Source organism: Loxodonta africana, chromosome 1 (genome assembly GCF_030014295.1).
Source record: "Loxodonta africana isolate mLoxAfr1 chromosome 1, mLoxAfr1.hap2, whole genome shotgun sequence".
NCBI classification, from domain to species: Eukaryota; Metazoa; Chordata; class Mammalia; order Proboscidea; family Elephantidae; genus Loxodonta; species Loxodonta africana.
Window position 1 is genome coordinate 132,239,994 of NC_087342.1, and position 21,879 is coordinate 132,261,872.

The 21,879-nt window shown below is 36.3% G+C and overlaps 1 protein-coding gene across 5 annotated transcripts in view; it reads left to right on the plus strand.

The window, feature by feature from the left end:
* SMAP1 (small ArfGAP 1) overlaps positions 1 to 21,879 on the plus strand; it is a 205,276-nt gene that overhangs the window by 124,428 nt on the left and 58,969 nt on the right. The gene's annotated exons all lie outside the window — the stretch shown is intronic.

Consider the following 21,879-nt stretch of genomic DNA (forward strand, 5'->3'; position numbering starts at 1 on the left):
GTGCCGTAAATTTCATGTTGAAGTCTTAATTTTTTTTTGGGAGAATAGACTGTGGCGGTATTTTAGAGTTTCTAAAGCAGGTGATGTACCTAATTCAGAAGGGTACTTTTAGAAGATTAACTTCCCAGTGACATGCAGGGTAGTTGTGAACAGATGAACTTGCGGTAGGAAGAACAGTTAGACTTTTCTGATGGAATTGGCTATGTAATTATGGTAGCTTGACTTTGAGTGCATTTCATCATACTGGCATGGTAATGGAATTTCCAATAAAGGGAATATCCTTGACTTTAGTTGTTGAAATTTTAAAAAATCAGCTTTATTGAGGTATAAATTACACACTACAAAGTGCGTCCATGTAAAGTGTACAACAGAAATATACACTGGTTCTTTCTCTGTCACTTACTAAAGTCACTGCCTTCAAAACATTACAAACTTTCAACACTTAAGATGTACCACTTATCCTAAGATGCCCCAATCCTTAGTGGAACAATCAAAACTATCTACCATCTGGCCCTTCGCCTGCCTTCCTGCATTCTCCCTTTGTTCTTCACACCATCCAAACTTCTCTACTGTTACCTAAACTCACTTTCCATCCCCCTTCCATCTTTCCGCTTACTAAATTGCCAAGAATGTCCTTTCCTCTCCCCATATCTTACCTAAAGCTTACTTATTCTGCCTTTTCCATGAAGCCTCTCTAAACATCTCAACTGGATTTGCTTTTTCCCTTCTTCAGAATTCTGGTGACAATGCCACACATTTGATTTTATTATTCCTACCACTGGGTTTTTGTACCTTGTATTATTGTTTAATCGTATTGTTAGATAAGTTTCCTTATCTAACATAGACGCATAAATGTTTTGTTTCATGAGATTATTACATCAATCAGGTGGGAGCCAAGTCTACTATTTCTTTGTATTTTTCCAGTTTCTTGTGTGTGTGTAGTAGATACTTAGGATAAATACGCATAGATTGATCAATTTGTTGATGTTTTCCATCTCATAATTCCTGTTAGTGTCTTGATTCTAAGGTCATGCAGAAATATTGATAAACTGCTGTTTATTAATAGGCAATATTTTAAGTACCAAAGACTGTAAGACTATCTTACTTTGTGAAATTCTTTGGAATATTTCCCTGAAATACTTTTCAGTTAGTTTCTTTGAATATTAACTGTTATTTGTGGTAGTTTTAGTGATAGACTACTGAATTGAATTCTTACCTCTCACCAATTTAAATTTAGATGTTAAATATTGTAATAGTTTTTAAAAGGAGTGATTAAATTGGTGCTTATAACCTGATGACTTAAATAGCTTTGATTCTCCTCTGAAAACTTTCTTTTTAGTGTGAATCACTAAGAAGCTAAAAGTGAAATCTCTCACAGTTTTCTTGTTTGATTAAGGAATTTAAAATCATTGCTAGTTTTTATCTTTTTCCAAAAACTTGAAATTTCAAAAATAAGAAGTTTATGTAATGCCTTATTGTTGTGTTTAACAAGATATAAAACTTAACCACTTTTAAAACATCATATGTTTATTTTTTCTCTTTAAAAAAAAAAAAAGATTTCACCATTAAAATAGTCAAGATTTGATGCTGCTGGTGACTTGTATGTTTTGTAGCCTTGCATGTAAATACTTGCCTTTTGTTGCCTGCTGTGAAAAGAGGCCACAACAGTAACCTCCTGAGTCTCTGGACCTGGAGCCTGAGAAAAGCAGTTGAAGGTTTGTGAACAGTGAGGAATCTAGCACTTTTCCTTTTGGTACATAGATTTTATTAAACCCAATTCACACCTCATCAGTTATTCTTGCTCAGCTTGCCAGAGGTTCAGGACTCCTGCTGCCGAAGGTGGGGGCCTTGCTGAGAGAAAAATCACATAGTTGCTAAAACTTCAGCTCCTTTCTTAATTGTGTGGTCAGAATAGTACAGAAAGTATAAGGACGAAAATACATTTAAAAAGTATCACAATGGGGAAACAGTGGAAGAAAAATAGCACAAATAAAGAAGCTTTGTGTCTTTTTCTTTCTAGTCTCCTTGAACTGACATTTTCGGTCAGCATGTGTAATCTGTAAAGGAGAAATTAGTAGTAATAGCAGTGAAAATAATAGCAATGTTAATCAGAATAATTTCATGACCATAATAGTAATTGACATCATTGATGGTCTGTATGCCAGGAACTGTGCTAGGTGTTTTACATACAGGCCTTTTTGTTTTTCAGTTTTACATTTTAAATTATGACATATTTAGAAAAAGTATGTACACCTTTTATGTACAGTTGTACATACACAATTTATATGTAAAGTGACCATCCATTTTGCCACCACCTAGGTCATGAAATAGAACGTGGCTATCACCCTAGAAGCTGTCCCACCATAACCCTTCCCGATTAAAAATCATCTCTCATGTCCCATAGATAATCTTTTCCTTGGATTTGAAATATACCCCTACCATTAAGATTACTTCACATCCTCTGCAGAACATGGCCTTGTCAGAAATTTTAAGTATTTGCAGTTTGGTGGGTATGTTACGGTATCTCGTTACATGTATTTTTGTTTTTGTTTTAATTGTGCTTTAGATTTACAGAGCAAATTAGTTTCCCATTCAGTGATAGTTCATACACAAATTGTTCCATAACATTGGTTGCAGCCCCTGCAATGTGTCAATACTCTCCCCATTAAAAAAAAAAACAAAACCCAAACCCGTTGCCATTAAGTTGATTGTGACTCATAGCGACCCCATAAGGAAGAGTAGAACTGCCCCATAGAGTTTCCAGAGAGCTCCTGGTGGATTTGTACTGCTGACCTTTTGGTTAGCAGCCCGATGCTTAACCACTGCACCACCAGGGTTTCCCTCTCCCTGTTACTACCCTGAATTCCCCATTTTCGTTCATCCAGTTTTTCTGCCTTCTCATCTTTGCTTTTGGGCTGGTGTTGCCCTTTTGGTCTCATATAGATGATTGTTTTAAGGAGTGCTTTCTCATGGGCTTTATTCTATAGGTCTATTATTAGGCTGCAACGTGATCTCTGGGAATGGCTTCGGTTCCAAGTTAGAAGGGTGTCCAAGGGCCATCGTCTTAGGGGTTCCTCCAGTAAATCTGGTCTTTATTATGAATTGAAATTTGTTCTACATTTTTTTCCCTCTCTAACCAGGACCTTCTTTTGTGATCCTGGTCAGAGCAGTTGGTAGAGGTAGCCGGGCACTATCTAATTTTTGTCTCAGGCTAGTGGAGGCTGTGGTTCCTGTGATCTATTAATCCATTGGACTAGTTATTTCCTTAAGTCTTCGGTTTTCTTTACTCTCCTTTCCTCTGGGTGGAAAGAGACCAGTAGTTGTATCTCAGATGGCCACTTGTAAGCTTTTAAGACTCTAGATGCTACTCACCAAAGTAGAATGTAAAGCATTGTCATTATGAACTGTGTTATGCCAGTTGACCTAGATGTTCCTCAAGACTATGGTCCTTAGCCTTCAAGCCCAGTAACTCAGTCCTGCAAGGTGCTTGGTTATGTCTAGCATATTTCCATGACTGTGCTTATTATATATATGAAAATACGTGTAGCACATGCAAATATATACGTAGAATATCCACAGCCAAACCTATATATGCACGTGAGTGTACTCCCATACGCCCTCCCACATTTATTCATCATGCATACCTACCTGTGTATCCACTCATAAATTATTATTACTGTTGTTGCAGGATTGTATGTTATAGTATTTACTGTCGTTGCCTTTTATTCTTGTGTACCTCTCAGTGTCTTCTTAGTGTACCTCTCAGTGCCTCGTTATGTTTCTGTATTCATTTTCTTGATTACTAGTGAGCCTGAGCACCTTTTCATACATTTGTTGCCTATGTGGATTTTCTTTTTTGAAGTCTCGGTTCAGGTCTTTTGCCTATTTTTCTATTGGATTTCTGCCTTTTCCTCACTGATTTGTAGCAAGCCAGGTATGCTTTGCAGATAATAGGCCTTTTTCAGTTATATGTTTGCAAATATTTATCACTCTGTTTCTTTATGGTTTGTGAATCAGTGATAAAGGGCATCTTTGTCTTATTCCTGATAGAGAGTAAGCTTTCAGTGTTTCTCCTACACGTATTATTTTTAATCCTCACAAAAACAAGGTTCTTTTTGTTGGTCGCATTTTATAGATGAGGGAACTAAGATTCAGAGAGAATGTATGATTTGCCTAATGCTAGTCAGTTTAGTTGGAGAATTTATGGAGTTTGGATTGAAAAAGTAAGGATTTATTTTATTTATCTATCTATTTTAAGGCAGCACAGATGAAACTCTGTCTCACATTTCTTTGTGTGTTTGTTTTTAAAAGAGTAATACTTTGTAGGGATTATTTATTCTAGACTACATTTTCTAATTCTACTTATTTTCACCAGTAATTAAAGCCATTAGTATGGTTCTTGACACATACCCAAACCAACTCCACATAGTAATGACTTAATAAATAGTTACTTAAAGAAATTTATTTTGGGATTGGAAGAAACCTTACTTCTCTAGTCCAAATTCCTTATTTTATAGAAAAGGGCTAAATCCCAGAAGGACCCCAAGTTACTAAGAAGTGACTTGTTCCATTGCTAGCAGCTCAGGCATTCAAACCCAGGTCTTCTTGTTTCAAGTCTTGTTTTTTATATTGTTGATGGTAGTGTTTTTTTATTTGAAATATATGTGACAATTTGTAGTCCTATTGTACATTCTACATCGTTATATACTGAACTGTCTGGGTTTCTCTTAAAAAAAAAAAACTCCTTTTATATACTGTTTTATCTAGTGAATTAATAGCTGTTACTGATTTGTTAGCTTCTAGTTAGTGACTTCTTCCTTCTTTGATTAAACTTTTCCTTGCACAGTCTACTACTTTTGCTTTAATTGTGTTCCCCTCCCCTTTTTTATTGTAGTGAAAACATACATACCAAACATCTGCCAATACAACTTCCACATTTACTTACAGCTCAGTGATACTGATTACATTTTTCATGTTGTCCCACCGTTATTGCTATCCTTATCAAAAATATTCCACCATCATTAACATACTCTTAGTGGTTCCTAAACAAAAAACTCCTCCTTTCTTCTTTCACCCTTGGTAGCCATTAATAATCTTTGGTTTCTATATATTTGCTTATTTCATATAAGTGAAATCACACAGTATTTGTCCTTTTGCAACTGACTTATTTTGCTCAGCATAATGTCTTCAAGGTTCATCCATGTTGTGGCATATATCAGGACTTCATTTTTCTTTATGGGTGAGTAATATTCCATTGTATGTATATACATTTCACTTATCCATTCATCTGTTAAAGGACATTTTGGTTGTTTCCACTCTTTGGCTGTTGTGAAAAGTGATGTAATGAACATTGGTGCACAGGTTTTTGTTTGTGTTCCTACCTTATTTCTTCTGAGTATATACCTCAGTTTGAGATTGCTGAGTTATACGGTAATTCTATAGTCAGCTTTTTGTGGAACCACCAAACTATTTTCCACAGTGGTTGCACCTTTTTACATTCCTACCAGCCGTGGATGAACGTTCCAGTTTCACCACAACCTTGCCAACACTTGTTTTCTGGGTTTTTTTTTTTTTTGTTATTGCCATTCTAATGAGGGTGAGGTGGTAATTGCATTGTAGTTTTGATTTACATCTCCTATATGGCTAATGATGTTGAACATCTTTTTGTGTGTTTATTGGCCATTTGAATATCCTCTTTGGTGAACTGTCTGTTCAAGTTCTTTGTTCATTTTTTGGTTGGGTTGTTTGTCTTTTTGTTGTTAAGTTGTATTTCATTTTTACTTAAATCTCTCTGAGGTTTGTATTTTCTGGTGTGGTAGCTTATATTACTAATGAGGTCAGTAGGAGCCACATTTACTTTCTTTTCTGGGAGGAAGAAAGGTAAAACTTAAAAAAAAAATTAATGTAAAAAAGTGTTTCTTAGTGCAGATGTTTGCCACTGTCTTCTTGAAACTCCTGAGAGAAAATCAGTTCACAAAGTGGGAAAAAAAATTACAGGAAAGGAAATAGAAAAGGAGCGATACTATGGGAGAGAGGAAGTCCTCTAATTTTGATAATACTGACTACCATCAAAAAGTTTAAGATAATAATAAGTATTTAAATCTTTAAGAAGATGATGTAGGTGAATAATAATTTTATTTTAAACTAGTTGGAAAAGAAACAAAAACAACCCACAGGTTTACTCTTTGAACAATCTTTTAGGTTAATAAAATTTTAAAAGTACATTTTTATTTGATAAATATAAGCACAGGGTACATTTGTAAATGTATTGAATCTTAAATTTCAGTGCTGACATATAAAAGTAACCTATTGAAAACTGAATAAACTGTTCTTAGTAATCCATTACAGTTAAATTAACTGGCTCATTGCCAGATACTTTATTGTTAGGTTATGTTGTTTGCTATGTGACAGAGAAATTTATACATCCACCAAGCTCTGAATGTAATTTAAGCTAAATAAACCTTTCATGTAAAGCATGAATTCATTTGAGAATAAGGTATTGCCAATAATTACTGCTGTTACAGAAATCATGGAAACATATGGTCTAGATGAGCAAGCACAACAGATGTCCCATAGAACATCTTTATAAATGGGTTTGGAAGATTCTTTATATTTTCCTCAAATCATTTCATTTTCATCTTAAAGCTGGAGCTTAGAAATTAGTTTGACAGTGATTTTTTTGTCAGTTTTTTTTTTAATGATAGATTTAAGATCACTGTACATTGGGCTTAGAGAGGATTTTATTGCTGCTTCCCTGTTGTCCATGTTTTATTAGGGCATAGATTGCTAGTTGTTGCTGACAGTGCCCTGTCTTTCTTTAGCTATTAATGTTTTTAAAAAATCTTTTCTTATTGAAAAAGAGATTATATTGACATTGCTGAGTAACAGGAAATCATTTGTTCTGTCCAGTAAATTTATAGAGTTTCTTATTCTTTAACTAAGGGACTCAATAAATGTATTTTTCCATCCAGAAGATTTTTTTTTTTTTAGTTGCGGTAAACAGATAATGTATAACAAAACATTTGCCAATTCGACATTTAAATTTAACTGTGTTTTTAATAAAGAAAATCTGTATATATTGTATGATAACTTCTAAGGATCAGTTCTTAAAACTGAACTTGTTAGATTAGAGGATATGGACTTTTAATGATATAGTTAACAAAATATTAACAAACTTCTGAAAGATAAGGATGGAAGAGCCTAGACTTCTTTAGTTCAGTTCTCATCTCTGCTACTTACTAGATGCCTGACCACTTTGAACTTCAGTTTTCTCATGTAAACCCATTAATTCAACAAATATTTTTTAGTACCTATCTCATGTCAAGCACTATTAACTGTGGATAGAGTTGGGGGTGGAGGGCAGGGGGTAAGGGGACTATTCTCTGCATTGTAGGATGTGTAGCAGCATCTACCAATCCTGACAATCAAAAATGTCTCTAGACATTACCAAATTTCGCCTGGAAGGCAAATTTGCTCCACACTTGAGAACTGCTGGCTCAAAAACTTGATCCATGAAACTGGATCTTAGTACAAGAATGAAAGCTAGTCAGCTATGTGACTCACTGGAGGGGCACCAGTGAGATCAGAGTTTCGTTTGGATAAAGACATAAAATCCTTTTCTCAGCAAATTTCCTCAGATGCCAAAAGAAATAACATATTCATGTATATGAAAAAAAGTTTATAATAATGCCATTTAATGAAAGGTGAAATATAGAATCAAGTGCACTAGAAATCAGCAATTTTCTTAATAAGAATTTACCCAGAGTCAGGTTTATCTTTTAAAATCATACATCTTTGTATCTAATTCCTATCTGATCAGAGTCATTTGCATTTTGGGGGAAAAGAAACACAACACTAGGGTGTTTGGATAAAAATCTGATCAGATACATAGCCTTGAGCCACAGAAAACGTTAGCCTACAACCATAAACTATTTTTCTTTATCTTCTGGAATATTATTTTATGATACTTATTTGTTTAGATTACCACTGTTTTATGAAAGTATTGCAATGCCAGAAAAGCTGGGAACAGTAGAGAAAGATTTAAATTTAATTGAAAATTAGTGGTGGCACTGGGAAAAATGAAAAGATAACTAAGTCTGAGTGCTTACAGAATAAAGTACACATGCCCAAGCGCTTCAAAGTCTGGCTGTTTGCTTCTATTTTCAGCTTTTCTTTTAGTTAATCCCTTCCCAAACCTAGACAAGTTCCAGCTGCACTGAGTAGAAGACATTGTCTCCTGAACAGGGCATTCTTATTCTTGCCTCCATAGCTTGATTTGATTCTAAACTGTCCCCAGTGTCTGTCTCTCCTTTCCACTTAACCAAGTCTACATTTCTTCCCAAGTGATATTCAGCCTCGTTTCTTCTTATAGCCATTTTTCTTTCTTAAAAAAGCCAAGGAAAAAATAGAAAGGAATACCAGTTTTCAGTAACTTGCCATCTTACTATCCACAGTTTCACAACTTTTAACATTTTAGTTTTTTACTGTTAGTCCTTTTTTTTCTTTGTAAACTGTATTAGTTTTGCCTTTTGTATTTTTTCCTGTCCCCTGATATTATATAATGAGCATGTTCTTATGCAGAATTTTTTAGTATAACAGTTTTATTAGCATCATCTTTTCTCTTTAATAATCATTTGAAGATAACATGAATTATGGCATTTATTTTGCCTACCATTTAGCTGAATGTTCTGTTTCTCAGAATTACAATCTTTTTCCTTGTAATCATGCTGTCTCAAAAATTATTCTTAAATATGACATATAAACTTTCAAAACACAGCAATAATTTATTGTACCTATAATGGTATTTTTTTTTTAATAATGGTAATGCTTTGTACTAACCTGTGGTTAGGGAAAGGAAAGTTATAGACTTTCAGAGTACCCAGAAAAGTTTGACTTGTCCTACTGAGTGATGATCATCAATTAAGAAGTAGAAATATGAATATTTTGTTAGGCCATTTTACAAATGAGAACAATAATGAATTGAGAATAAAATAGACAAATTATACACATAATTTTGTTTAAATGAACAAATCTAATCTCTTAAAATACTTCTCTCCACCACCCATTTATACACCATTTAATAGACGACTCATAATAATTAAAGGGTAATGATTTGAGTTTTTAATTATATATAATCTAAAAATATAAAAATTTGATATATCATTTTTACCTTCTCTTTCTACCTTTCTCTCTTCCCCCAAAAGACTTATTCTTTGAGTTCTAAGCTTATATTACCCTAGGTCCAATAGTATATGCTTTGTTTGGTAGTTTTGGGCTTTTTACAGATTAAAAAAAAATATTTAAAAATGCACACAAACTTCAAAAAGTTTCAGAATCTATCCCTTACTAACTTTAAGATCATTTTCTTTAGTCCTTAATTCTTCTGGTTGCATTTAACTGAAAGCAATAAAATGTATCTGAAAATAAAAATGTGTGGGGATGAAGGGACAAGGTGTTTATCCACTCATATGGGAGGCAACCATGTTCTATTTTTTAAAAATTATCTGACTGTATACGTTGAAGGAACCTCTGCCCTTGAGAATTCCCTGTCTCCTTGACTTACAGCCTGCCAAAAGATAGCTGCTCTAGATGCACTTCTTTGCCTTTGAGGGTTTCCTGTAGGTTTATGGCCTCCACCACCATGCTGGCTCCCATTATTGTTACTGCATTTGATATTCTTAGCTGTGGATCTGGAGAAATAGACAGGATTTTGTTTTCTGACGGCAGTGTTAATCTTGAGATGTTTCTACAAAATGATTTTTATGTGTAGCTTATAAAAACAAGTTTCATCACTTCACAGTTATTACATGTTATGAACATCTTTAGAATCTGATGAGGAAATTGATGGCAATTGATATTAATAGCCTTACAGAGACCACTATGCAGACTGATCCATCCATCCCCCCCGCCCCCCACCCAGTGTTCTCCAGGCGTTTCATCATTTGAAGCTTTCGTTTTAACTCCATAGGCTTTGATCAAATGTCATTAGAGTCTTCAGCTATGGACACTATTAAATATTTTATTGCTTCATCTTACCTGAATTCAGCTGCCCAAGTATGCCATCTGACTTCTCCACCCTCACTCACGTTCATGCCCCTCTGCCAAAGTGGGCATTGCTGTTCTAGCCACTATGTTATTCAGCGTGACTTAAGATGAGACTGATCAAAGTAATCTTATGCAGGATTTGGTTAGACAGATTGGTTGCTCTGGAGTAGATTAAAAGCTACCATCATTTTGAATCCAGATGTTTGATGCCACATTGATGTTGTCATTGGTTAGTCTTTCAGACCTGTCTTGACGTTTCCCTTTTTAATTTCTTACTTAGTTGTGTCTTATTTTATAGTGAACTATCAGTCACACTTATCATGGCATTGTCAGCACATTGTGCTGTGAGCTGCTGTACATTACTAAATATTCACCCATCACGTGGAAATAGTCTAGATCATAGGAGTCCAAACGAGTAGGCAAAGGGTAGACAGATACAGAATTAACTGTTTACTTTCAAAGGTTAGACTAGAGCCTAGGGTTTGATGATGATGATAATCTTAGCATTTTATAAATTTTTCCTACTGCAGGTTGGTTCATAATATTGGTATTGCTCACAGTTTTTGCCAGTAAGTGGTGCTGTGTTGACTAAATAAATATATTCCATTTTACTGCTATCTCTGAGTACAGTAATTTATGTTCTCAAGAATTTTCTATAATGTTCACCATATTTTGAAGTGTAATACCTACCCTGAGGACCAAAACCATATTTCAACATCAGAATCTAAGTTATTTGAGTATAGTTATATATGATAAAATAAAATTGAAAAAATTCATTTCTTTTCACAGTTTTATGGATAGATAGTTGTGTAAGTTGTCTTTCCAGCCATGATGCTAGGCTGATAACAGACGCACCAGATATTTGTGGAATTTGATGCTCTTCGTAAAGGACTATGTATATAAGATGTGAGAGGCGATGCATAATTATACCAAATATATATATATTTTAAGGCTTAATTTACAAGGATAATTTGTCAAACTGACCTAAAGCTCAGGAGGGACAGAGACCTTCAGTGTAGCATCTAAAAGCTTTTAATTCAGTGTCATGTTGCAATCAGCTGTTGATACTGGGGTGTGAGAAATTTAAGGACAGGATCATTTTCTTGAGATGAAAGTCAGGCTTAAGAAGACAGTAGGCTGATAGAGGATGGTTGTGTTATCTGTCAGTCGCCATACACACTATGATGTGTTCTTCAAAAGTGTATGTGTGTGTGTATGTGTTATATTAGAGATCCCTTGAAAGATTTTTGGGAAGAAATCTTTGAATTTAGTGCAATAACTATTAGGATGCTTGCGTTGTACAAGGCATGCTAAGCGGTTGGAAAGAATATAAAAATGATGAAAACAGAGCGTACCCTCAAGAAACTTAAAATTCAGAAAGAGTGAGTGATTGAAAGGGGGTGACATGAAAAATGACCATAGCAAAAGACAGCTGTGATACAACAGGAGTGGTAACAGAGTGCTGTGGAAGTTCAGAGAAGTGAGAAAACATCATGTTGGGATTATTAAGGAATGTCTTCATGGACATAGTTACGTTTGATATGAACTTTGAAGGAGTGGTGGGAAGAAGGATGAGAGGGCCAATGGGCAGAAGGAATAGCATGAAAAAAAAGGAAATTTTAAGGCATATTTTGGCAATAAAGGACAATCCAACTTAATTGGAGTATACAGTAAGAATAGCATGTAAGACAATAAAGATAATATTGAGAGAATCTTAAGTTTTAGAGTAAACAGTTAATCACTTCTGATTTTGAGTAGGTGAGTAGGGAATATATTGATTTGAGCAAAAAAAAAAAAATTTTTTTTTCTTTTTTTAGTGAGATAACAACCTAGCTGCAGTATGTAAGGTTGAAGGGAGATGAGGCTAGAGGAAGAGAAACTAGCTGAAAGGCTAAGAGATAATTGAGGCTTGATCGTAGAGTGCTATCTATAAAAGTAGATTAGGCAGCATCTGTTTCTCATAGAAAGATGATTGAAAGCCTGTTTTGGTTTAATGTATTTTACTGTGCTTTTTAACAAACAGCCTTACCAAACTCCAAGGACTGTTGTATCAAATTCATCCATTTATTTACTTAATGAATATTTCTTGAGCAGTCACTGTATGGCAAGCACTGGGGATACAGTAGTAAACAAAACAAAAATTCCTACCCTCAAATGAGAACGTACCTAGAAGCATGTCAAAATGCGTAAGGTTCTTTACCTACGGAAGGTATTGGTATGATGGTTAGTAACTTTCACCACCATCCTTTCATATTAGCCAAAAGCCTACATGTCATTATTATGCCAACTCTTTAGATTTTATTTCTTGAAAAGAATTTTTAACTGATCCTTAGGCTTTAAACTTTTTAGCATTGGTAAAGAGCTTGAAGATTCAGTACTTTGGTTTAATGATGAGTATGCATTTACTTTTTTTTCAAGGAACTTTAGCGAATGTCTGTTTTAGATGTATCGGTCGTTTAAATCTAAACACCACAATTCCATCTCTTCCACCACCAATGTATGTATATGTGCGACTGAGTTTGATGACATGATCCCATTCGTAGAAGCAGTCAGTATTTCTCAAACTGTGTAAGAATCCTTCTTCTCTCACCCTTGGATATTTTGATTCATTAGGTCTGGGATGGGCCTGAGAGTTTGTGTGTTTAACACCTAGGCTCTGACAAGATTGTGAATGCTGAAATGTAGCAAAAAGTATTTTCTTTTACCATTTTCTCTATTTCTTTACCGGTAATCCTGTTCAAGCCACACTTCTGTGATTCTGCTGAGTTTATAATACTCTGATGTCCCTATTTTTTCTAACAACCCCTTAGCACCTTTGTTACTATAGCATTGTAAATGTTAACTTTAAATTTCTGGAATGGACTTCTAGAAGGGGAAGTGATCCTTTCTTCATAATTGATTAGAAAATATCCGGGGAAAGATCTACTTGAGTTTCTGCTAATTTTCTGATCTCCAAAGCAACCCAGTGCTGTTCAATTGATTCCTACTCACAGCGACCCTATAGGACAGAGCAGAACTGTGCCATAGAGTGTCCAAGGAGTGCCTGGTGGATTTGAACTGCCAGCCTCTTGGTTAGCAGCCGTAGTACTTAATCACTATGGCACCAGGGTTTCCTTCTGATCTCTGGGAGGTTTTAAAGCAGTTTATATAGTCATGATTCCTTGCAGTGATACAGAATAGAGTGTAGGACTTACTCCAGTTTTCTGTAAGCTTTTATCTCTTGCCTTTACGGAACTGGAACTTTTTCTCTTCAGCCACAGCTCTAATTTAAATTCTCCACCTCCTTGGTGGCGCCGTGGTTAAGCGTTCCACTGCTAACCAAAAGATTGGCAGCTCGAATCCACTAGCTGCTCCTTTTTGAAACCCTGTGGTGCAGTTCTCTGTCTTACAGGGTCGCTATGAGTTGGCATCGACTGACAGCAGTGGGTTTGCTTTTTTTTGTTTTTTTCTCCATTAAAAACCCTTTTAAATGACAACCAAACATTCCAGGAACTTGAATTACTGGAAGTATTATTTGCTTGTTTTATGTCCATCTTTATTGATATCTACTTTGTAATTGTTCTGTTTTTAAGTTCTCAAAGAAGTTCAAAAAATTTAAATCCTTTTTGGCCTCATTCCTTTGTTTATATTGTAAAGAGATGTTAGAAAATGATTTTGGTACTTAATTTCCATTGTTACGCTGCTTTGAGTTCCCTGAAAACCAAGTAGAAGCCAATAAGATTTGTGAGGGAGCAAAAGGTTGTCCTTTAAACCCATACCAGAAGACCCAGGGATGTTAAGAGTTGGATCTGAAACATGTCTTCTAAACAGAAGTTAAGTGCCAGGGTTAATTTTTGAAATATGCATATAAATTTGCCTTCATTACAAGATCATAAATCCTTGGAATTGATTTCTCAAAGTATACTGTACTTGTAAATGTAAAACTGTCCAGATATTTACAATTTCCTTTCATTAAACTTTATATGGAAAATGTCAAATGTATACATATGCCTCCCTTGGGTTCAACAGTTACCAGCTTATGCTAAATTCCATTTTATCGTTACTTTCATGTTGTCTCCCCGTACTATTTTGAAACAAAACCAAAGATATTTTATCTATAAGTATTTATATATTTCAGAAAGAGAAGTTCTCTTAAAACACATGTACACAGTACTATTATCACGTATAGCAAACTTATTCCTTAATATCATCAAATACCCTGTAAAATGTTCAGATTTCCAATTGTCTCATGAAAGTACTAAGTTTTTTTTTTTTCCGGTTTCTTAGTTTGCATCAAAATGCAGATGAAGTTGATTTGTCTTTTAAGCTTTTTAATGTAGAGATTTCCCGTTCACCTTATTTTATTCCTTGCAATTTACTAGTTGGGGGGAGGGGGAGATTTTGAACAGGTCTTTTTCTTCGGAGAGCTTCCCACAGTATGAATTTTGCAGATTTACATTTCCATACTTCTTTTGTCCTCTGTATTTCCTATAAATTGGTAGTTGATTGGATTCTCATTTGTTTTTGTTTTGTTTTCTTTAAGCTAGACTGTGGTAGTGTTACGTTATTCGATTAAGAAGCACATGATGTCCAGCTGTCTCTTGTGGATTTAGCAGCCATTTACTTCAGTGCCTATTTCCAGCAATTCATTAGGGGCTGCAAAACGTTGAATCCTATTTCTTTTATTTCTTCTTTGTTGAATTGCTGGAAGTATTTCTACTAGTACTTGGTTACCCAGTGGTATATTCATATAGAAGAGGCAGGATAAATGCTTGATTTTTTTTTTTCCCTCTTAATTTACCAGTTTTCAAATTTATGAGTTGATTGATTAGCTTCCTCTACTTGTGGCCCAGTCAGTGTTTTTGTGTGTGTGTGTTTATAATGAATTTAAACGTAAATGGTATGCTTCTATCCATTGTGGTTATTATCCTTTGATGGGAAGCCTATTCAGGTTGGCTTCTGAGTGTTTTTGTGACACAACTGTAATAGTCTGATAATTTCCTTGATATTTGATATAATAATTGTTCTAGGCTCATCTTGTACATTGCCTGCCTCAGACCTGGAATCAGCCATTTTAATAGAAAGCTGTGGTTCGTTTAGTGAGGAAGGGAATTTCAATACCACAGTGTAGGAGCTAGGAATGCTTGCTGCCAATACATATATACAGTTTCTCAAGTTTCAATTGTTTATTGTCTGTACCTTTTATAGATAAAAGTTGTGATTAGTGATAGCTAGTCCGGAATAAATTGTGGATTGGAATTTAGAAATCTCTAGTTTGTTTTGTTGGAAAAAAAATGTATCACCCAACTGAATAGCCCACAGTCACCTTATTAGATTTGTGATTTTTCTGCCCAAGAACCATTGATTGCAGGTGTTTCTTTCTAGTCCCATTTTCTGTTATTTTCACGCCCCACCCTTTCTAAATCCTATTTTCAAATAGCCCAAATGGCTAGTGTGTATGCAAGCCTTGTTTATAATGAAAGCTTATTGGCATGGTTTTAATTACACTATTTTGCCAGGTGCAAATGTATTTGCAAACAATACAGCATACAAAGGAAGGTTTTAATATGGAATTATTTCAGAAATTGATATCTAGGAGGTACTGTTGGCTTTTGAAGTAGGATATTGAGGTGGAGAGGTTTGTTTACCAGACCTGCTTTCCCCAGTTTTCTCTCATCTGCCGTGGCTTCCTATCCCTCCTTAGAGGAAGAAGAGTAGCTGGGCCCGTATTAGAGCAGGACTGGAGGACACTAGATATGTGGTTATGGAAGACTGTCCCTGTAGAGTGTTGGCATTCCTCAAACTAGACTGGAGTATTTACTGCTGAAGTATGATTATTTCAGTCTTTTTTCCCCCCCAGTTTGTGGGAAAATTATAAAATTTGCCCAACTGTAAATTTTTCTACCATGTCATTTTTTAAATAACAGCTTTATTGTGATATAAGTCACATAATGTAAAACTCACCATGTATAGTATATAATCCAGTGGTTTTTAGTATAGTCACAGAGTTGTGCAACCATTACCACTGTCTAATTTTAGAACGTCTTCATCACCCCCAAAAGAAAGGGTACCCATTAGCACTCACTCCGCATTTCTCCCTCCTCCCACCCCTGGCAACCACTAATCTTTCTGTCTCTGTGGATTTGCCTGTTCTGGACATTGCTTATAAATGGTGTCACTCTGTATGTATTCTTTTGTGACTGTCTTTTATAACTTAGCATAATAGTTTTCACAGTTCATCTGTGTTGTAGCATGTGACATGTGACAGCACTTCATTTCTTTTGTGTATTTTTTTTTTTTTTTTTTGCAATGCTTGCTATTATGGAACAAAGAAATGGTGATCCTCTCATCAAAAAAATTATGACTGTGATTAAAGAGTATTCTGTTTTAAGGATGCAAGTGTAGGGAGAAGACTCAGAAGTAGTAATGAGTTAGACTCTATTAGAGATACATTGAAATCTGGAACCAGTCTTTACAAGCTGGAAAAATTCTTTGTTCATGTATGACAATTTCATTCAAAGGACGCTGCCCATTTCAGATTTTGTTGTTATTAGCTGCCATCGAGTTAGTTCCAACTCATAGAGACCCTGTGTACAACAGAATGAAACACAGCCTGGTCTATGCCATCCTCACAGTCATTGCTATGTTTGAGCCCGTTGTTGAAGCCACTGTATCATTTCATCTTACTGTGTTTCTATCTCTTTTTTGCTGATACTCTATTTTACCAAGCCTTGATGTCCTTTACCAGGGACGGTCCCTCCACATAACATGTGCAAGGTACCTGAGATGAAGTCTCACCATCCTCGCTTCTAGGGGGTATTCTGGATGTACTTTTTCCAAGACAGATTTGTTTGTTCTTCTGGAAGTCCATGATATATTCAGTATTCTTACCGACACTGAATAAGGACCCTGAATAAGGAGAACTAAAGAAGAATTGATGCTTTTGAATTATGGTGTTGGTGAAAAACATTGAACAGACCATGAATTGCCAGAAGAATAAACAAGTGTGTCTTGGAAGAAATACAGCCAGAGTGCTCCATGGAAGGGATGATGGCAAGACTTCGTCTCACATGCTTTGGACATGTTATCAGGAGGGATCAGTCAGTTCCAGGAGAAGGACATCACGTTTGGTAAAGTAGAGGGTCAGTGAGAAAGAGGAAGACTCTCGATAAGATGGATTGGCACAGTGGCCGCAACAGTGGGCTCTAATGTAACAACTGTGAGGATGTCATAGTACTGAGCAGTGTTTCGTTCTGTTGTACACAGAGTCGCTATGGTCAGAACCGATTCAATGGCACCTAACAATAAGAACACCGTCATTCAGATGCATCAATTCTTCATTGGTCTTCCTTACTCATTGTCCAACTTTCACAGGAATATGAGATGATTGAAAATACCACGGCTTGGGTCAGGCACACCTTAGCCCTCAAAGTTTTATATTTGCTTTTTAACAGTTGGAATAGGTCTTTTGCAGCAGATTTTTCTAATGCAATATGTCGTTTGGTTTCTCGATTGCTGCTTCCATGGGTGTCAATTATGTATCCAAGTAAAGTGAAATCCTTGACAACTTCAGCATTTTCTCCATTTATCATGATGTTGCTTATTGGTCCATTTGTGAGGATTTTTGTTTTCTTTATGTTGAGGTGTAATTCATACTGAAGGTTGTAGTCTTTGATCTTCATCAATAACTGCTTCAAGTCCTCTTCACTTTCAGCAAGCAAGGTTTTGTCATCTGCATATCACAGGTTAATGAGCCTCCAATCCTGATGCCCCGTTCTTCTTCATATAGTCCGGCTTCTCAAATTATTTGCTCAGCATGGAAATTGAGTAAGTATAGTGAAAAGATATAACCTGGACGTACACCTTTCCTGACTAAACCACGCAGTATCCCCTTGTTCTGTTTGAATGACTGCCTCTTGTTCTATGTACAGGTTCCTCATGAGCATGAGTAAGTGTGCTGGAATTCCCATTCTTTAAAATGTTAACCATAATTTGTTGTAATCCACACAGTCAAAAACCTTTCTATAGTCAGTAAATCACAGGTAAACATCTTTCTGGTATTACCTGCTTTCAGCCAAGATCCATCTGACATCAGCAGTGGTATCCCTCATTCCATGTCCTCGTCTCAGTCTGGTTTGAATTTGTGGCAGTTCCCTGTCGATGTACTGCTGTAACTTTTTGAATGATCTTCACCAAAGTTTACTTGGCGTGTGATATTAATACTATTGTTTGATAATTTCCACATTCTGTTGTATCACATTTCTTTGGAATGGGCACAAATATGGATCTCTTCCAGTTGGTTGGCCAGCTAGCTGACTTCCAAATTTCTTGGCATAGATGAGTGAGCGCTTCCAGTGTTGCATCCATTTGTTGAAACATCTCAGTTGGTGTTCCATCAATTCCTGGAGCCTTGTTTTTCACCAGTGCCTTCAGTACAGCTTGGACTTCTTTCTTCCATACCACTGGTTCTTGATCATATGCTGTCTCCTGAAATGGTTAAACGTCAACTGATTCTTTTTGTGTATTCCTTCCACCTTCTTTTGATGCTTTCTGCAGTGCTCAATATTTTGCCCCTAGAATCCTTCACTATTGCAACTTGAGGCTTGAATTTTTTCTTCAGTTCTTCAGCTTGAGAAATGCCGAGTGTGTTCTTCTCTTTTGGTTTTGTAACTACAGGTCTTTGCACATATTGTTATAATACTTCATGTTCTTTAGCTGCCCTTTACTTCATCATTTCTTCCATTTGTTTTAGCTACTCTACATTCAGGACCAAGTTTCAGAGTCTCTTCTGGTGTCCATTTTGGTCTTTTCCTACTTCCCTATGTTTTTAATGACTCTTTGCTCTCTTCATTTATGATGTCCTTGATGTCATCCCACAGCTCGCCTGGCCTTCAGTCATTAGTGTTCACTGTGTCAACTCTGTGCTTAAGATGGTCTCTAAGTTCAGATTGGATATACTCCAGGTCATACTTTGGATCTTGTGAACTCGTTTTAGTTTTCTTCAGCTTCAGCTTGAACTTGCATACGAGCAGTTGCCGGTCTGTCCTATAGTCAGACCCAGCGTTGTTCTTACTGATGATATCGAACTTCTCTAGCTTCTATTTGATATAGTTGATTTGATTTTTGTATATTTCACCTGGTGAGGTCCATGTGTATAGTTGCCATGTATGTTGTTGAGAAAAGATATTTCTAATTGCTAGGTCATTGGTCTTCCAAAATTCTATCATGCGATCCCCAGCATCATTTTTATCACCAAGGCCATGTTTTCCAACTACTGATCCTTCTTTGTTTCCAACTTTTGCGTTACAGTTACCAGTAGTTATCAGTGCATCTTTATTGCATGTTTGATCAATTTCAGACTGCAGAAGTTGATAACAATCTTCTTCATCCTTGGCATTACTGGTTGGTGAGTAAATTTGAATAAAAGTCATATTAACTGGTCTTCTTGTAGGCATATAGATATTATCCTATCACTGACAGCATTATACTTCAGCATAGATCTTGAAGTGTTCTTTTTGACAGTGAGTGCGACTCCATTCCTCTTCAGTTTGTCCTTCCTAGCATAGTAGACCATATGATTTTCTGATTCAGAATGGCCAATACCAGTCCATTTCAGCTCAGTAATGCTGAGGATATCTATTTTCAAGTGTTTTGTTTCATTTTTGACAAATTGCAATTTTCTTAGATTCAAACTTCTTACATTCCACGTGCTGATTATAAATGGATAGTAGCAGCTATTTCTTCTCATTTTGAGTTGTGTCAAGTCCCCAAAACTTTTCCATCCATATCACTAAAGTCAACTCTACTTTGAGGAGGCAGCTTGCCTTAGTTATCTAGTGCTGCCATAACAGAAATACCACAAGTGGATGGCTTTAACAAAGAGAAATTTATTTTCTCACAGTCTGGTAGGTTCCAAGTCCAAATTCAGGGCGTTGACTCCAGGGGAAGGCTTTCTCTCTCTCTCTGCTCTGGAGGAAGGTCCTTGTCCTCAGTCTTCCCCTGGTTGAGGAGCTTCTCAGGCACAGGGACCCCATGTCCAAAGGATGCGCTCTGCTCCTGGTGCTGCTTTCTTGGTGGTGTGAGGTCCCCAACTCTCTGCTTGCTTCCTTTTCCTTTTTTCTCTTGAGAGATAAAAGGTGGTACAAGCCTCACCCCAGGGAAACTTCCTTTATCTTGGATCTGGGAGGTGACGGAGTAAGGGTTGTGTTACAATCCCACTCTAATCCTCTCAGCATACAATTACAATCACAAAATGGAGGACAACTACACAATACTGGGAAGCATGGCCTAATCAAGTTGATACACATTTTTGGGGGGACATAATTCAATCCATGACACAACTCTTCCCCAGCTATATTTTGAGTGCCTCCCAACCTGTGGGGCTCATCTTCCCACACTATATCAGACAGTATTCCGCTGCTGTTCATAAGGTTTTCAGTGGCCAGTTTTTTTAGAAGTAGATCAGCAGGTTCTTCTTCCTAGTCTGTATTAGCCTGGAAGCTCCCCTGAAACCTGCCCACCATGGCTGACCCTGATGGTATTTGAAATACTGGTGATATAACTTCCAACATCACAGCAATACATAAGCCACCACAGTATGACCAACTAACAGACAAGTGGTAGATTTCAGATTTATATACCTTTAAAACCAGAAAAATTTGGAATAAAATTTGGATTTGCTGTGTTTCAGTTCTTATTGAAATTTCTAATAGATTTTTGGAAACCCTGGTTGTGTAGTGGCTAAGTGCTGTGCCTGCTAACCAAAAGGCTGGCAGTATGAATCCACCAGACACTCCTTGGAAACACTATGGGGCAGTTCAATAGCCACCCTACGAAACAGAGTAGAACTGCCCCCCGTAGCTTTTCAAGGTTGTAAATCTGTATGGAAGCAGACTGCCATATCTTTCTCCCACGGAGCAGTGGGTAGGTTCGAATTGCCGACCTTTCGGTTAGTAGCTGAGCGCTTAACCATTATGCCACTGGGGCTCCCTTTTCCTTATATACTGAGGGTTAAATGACTGCTAAAGATGAGTTATCTTTGATAAAGTTATTTTATAGAATATGTTGAAAGTACAACAGAATGGTATATTTCCAAGATTTTGAAATAGAGTACTGCATGCATTGTTTCTTAAAACTAAATTTTACTAATACCCAAAAACCCAGGGAAAAAAAAAAAGTAATATTCTGCTGAATTCGCAGTAATGTGCCTCTACTTCATATCATTTTAGAAAGACCTGCCTTAGCCTCTGGCTTCAAGCAGTGAAGGGGACTCAGAATCTCCTATTACTGTGTGTTGTAGGCCCACAGGGCTGTAGGATAGTGGCTTGACTCCCACTCTGTGCATTGCCTTTTTGTTCAGTTTCTGCTCCAGGAAGATGTGCACCTCAGTTCTGAGCCTGGCTGGTATTTTGTCATGTGTTTGGATTTGAGGGGATGTGATTAGGCACGAAATTCTGGAGCAGTGTTCACCACAGAATGTTATAAATGAAGACACTAAAACTAATACAGGTCCTCCTTGTATTTATATTTATACCTTTAAAGAGTATCTTCCTTTGAGTAAATAAACTCTAGCTGATATGTACACCCAGTAGTAACTTATGAAAGCCAGCAATTTATTGGGTACTCATATGGATATGCTTACAGATTTTCATGGCACTCTCCTAAACCCAGTGCCGTTGAGTCGATTCCGACTCATAGCGACCCTATAGGACAGAGTAGAACTGCCCCATAGTTTCCAGTTCTATTCAGTAAAATTTAAGGAAACAGTTGCAATTAATGGTATGAGCTTTGTAAAGAAGGAAAAAAGTATAGAGACTAGAGACTTACAGAAAAATTGTGAAAACTTTATATATTAAT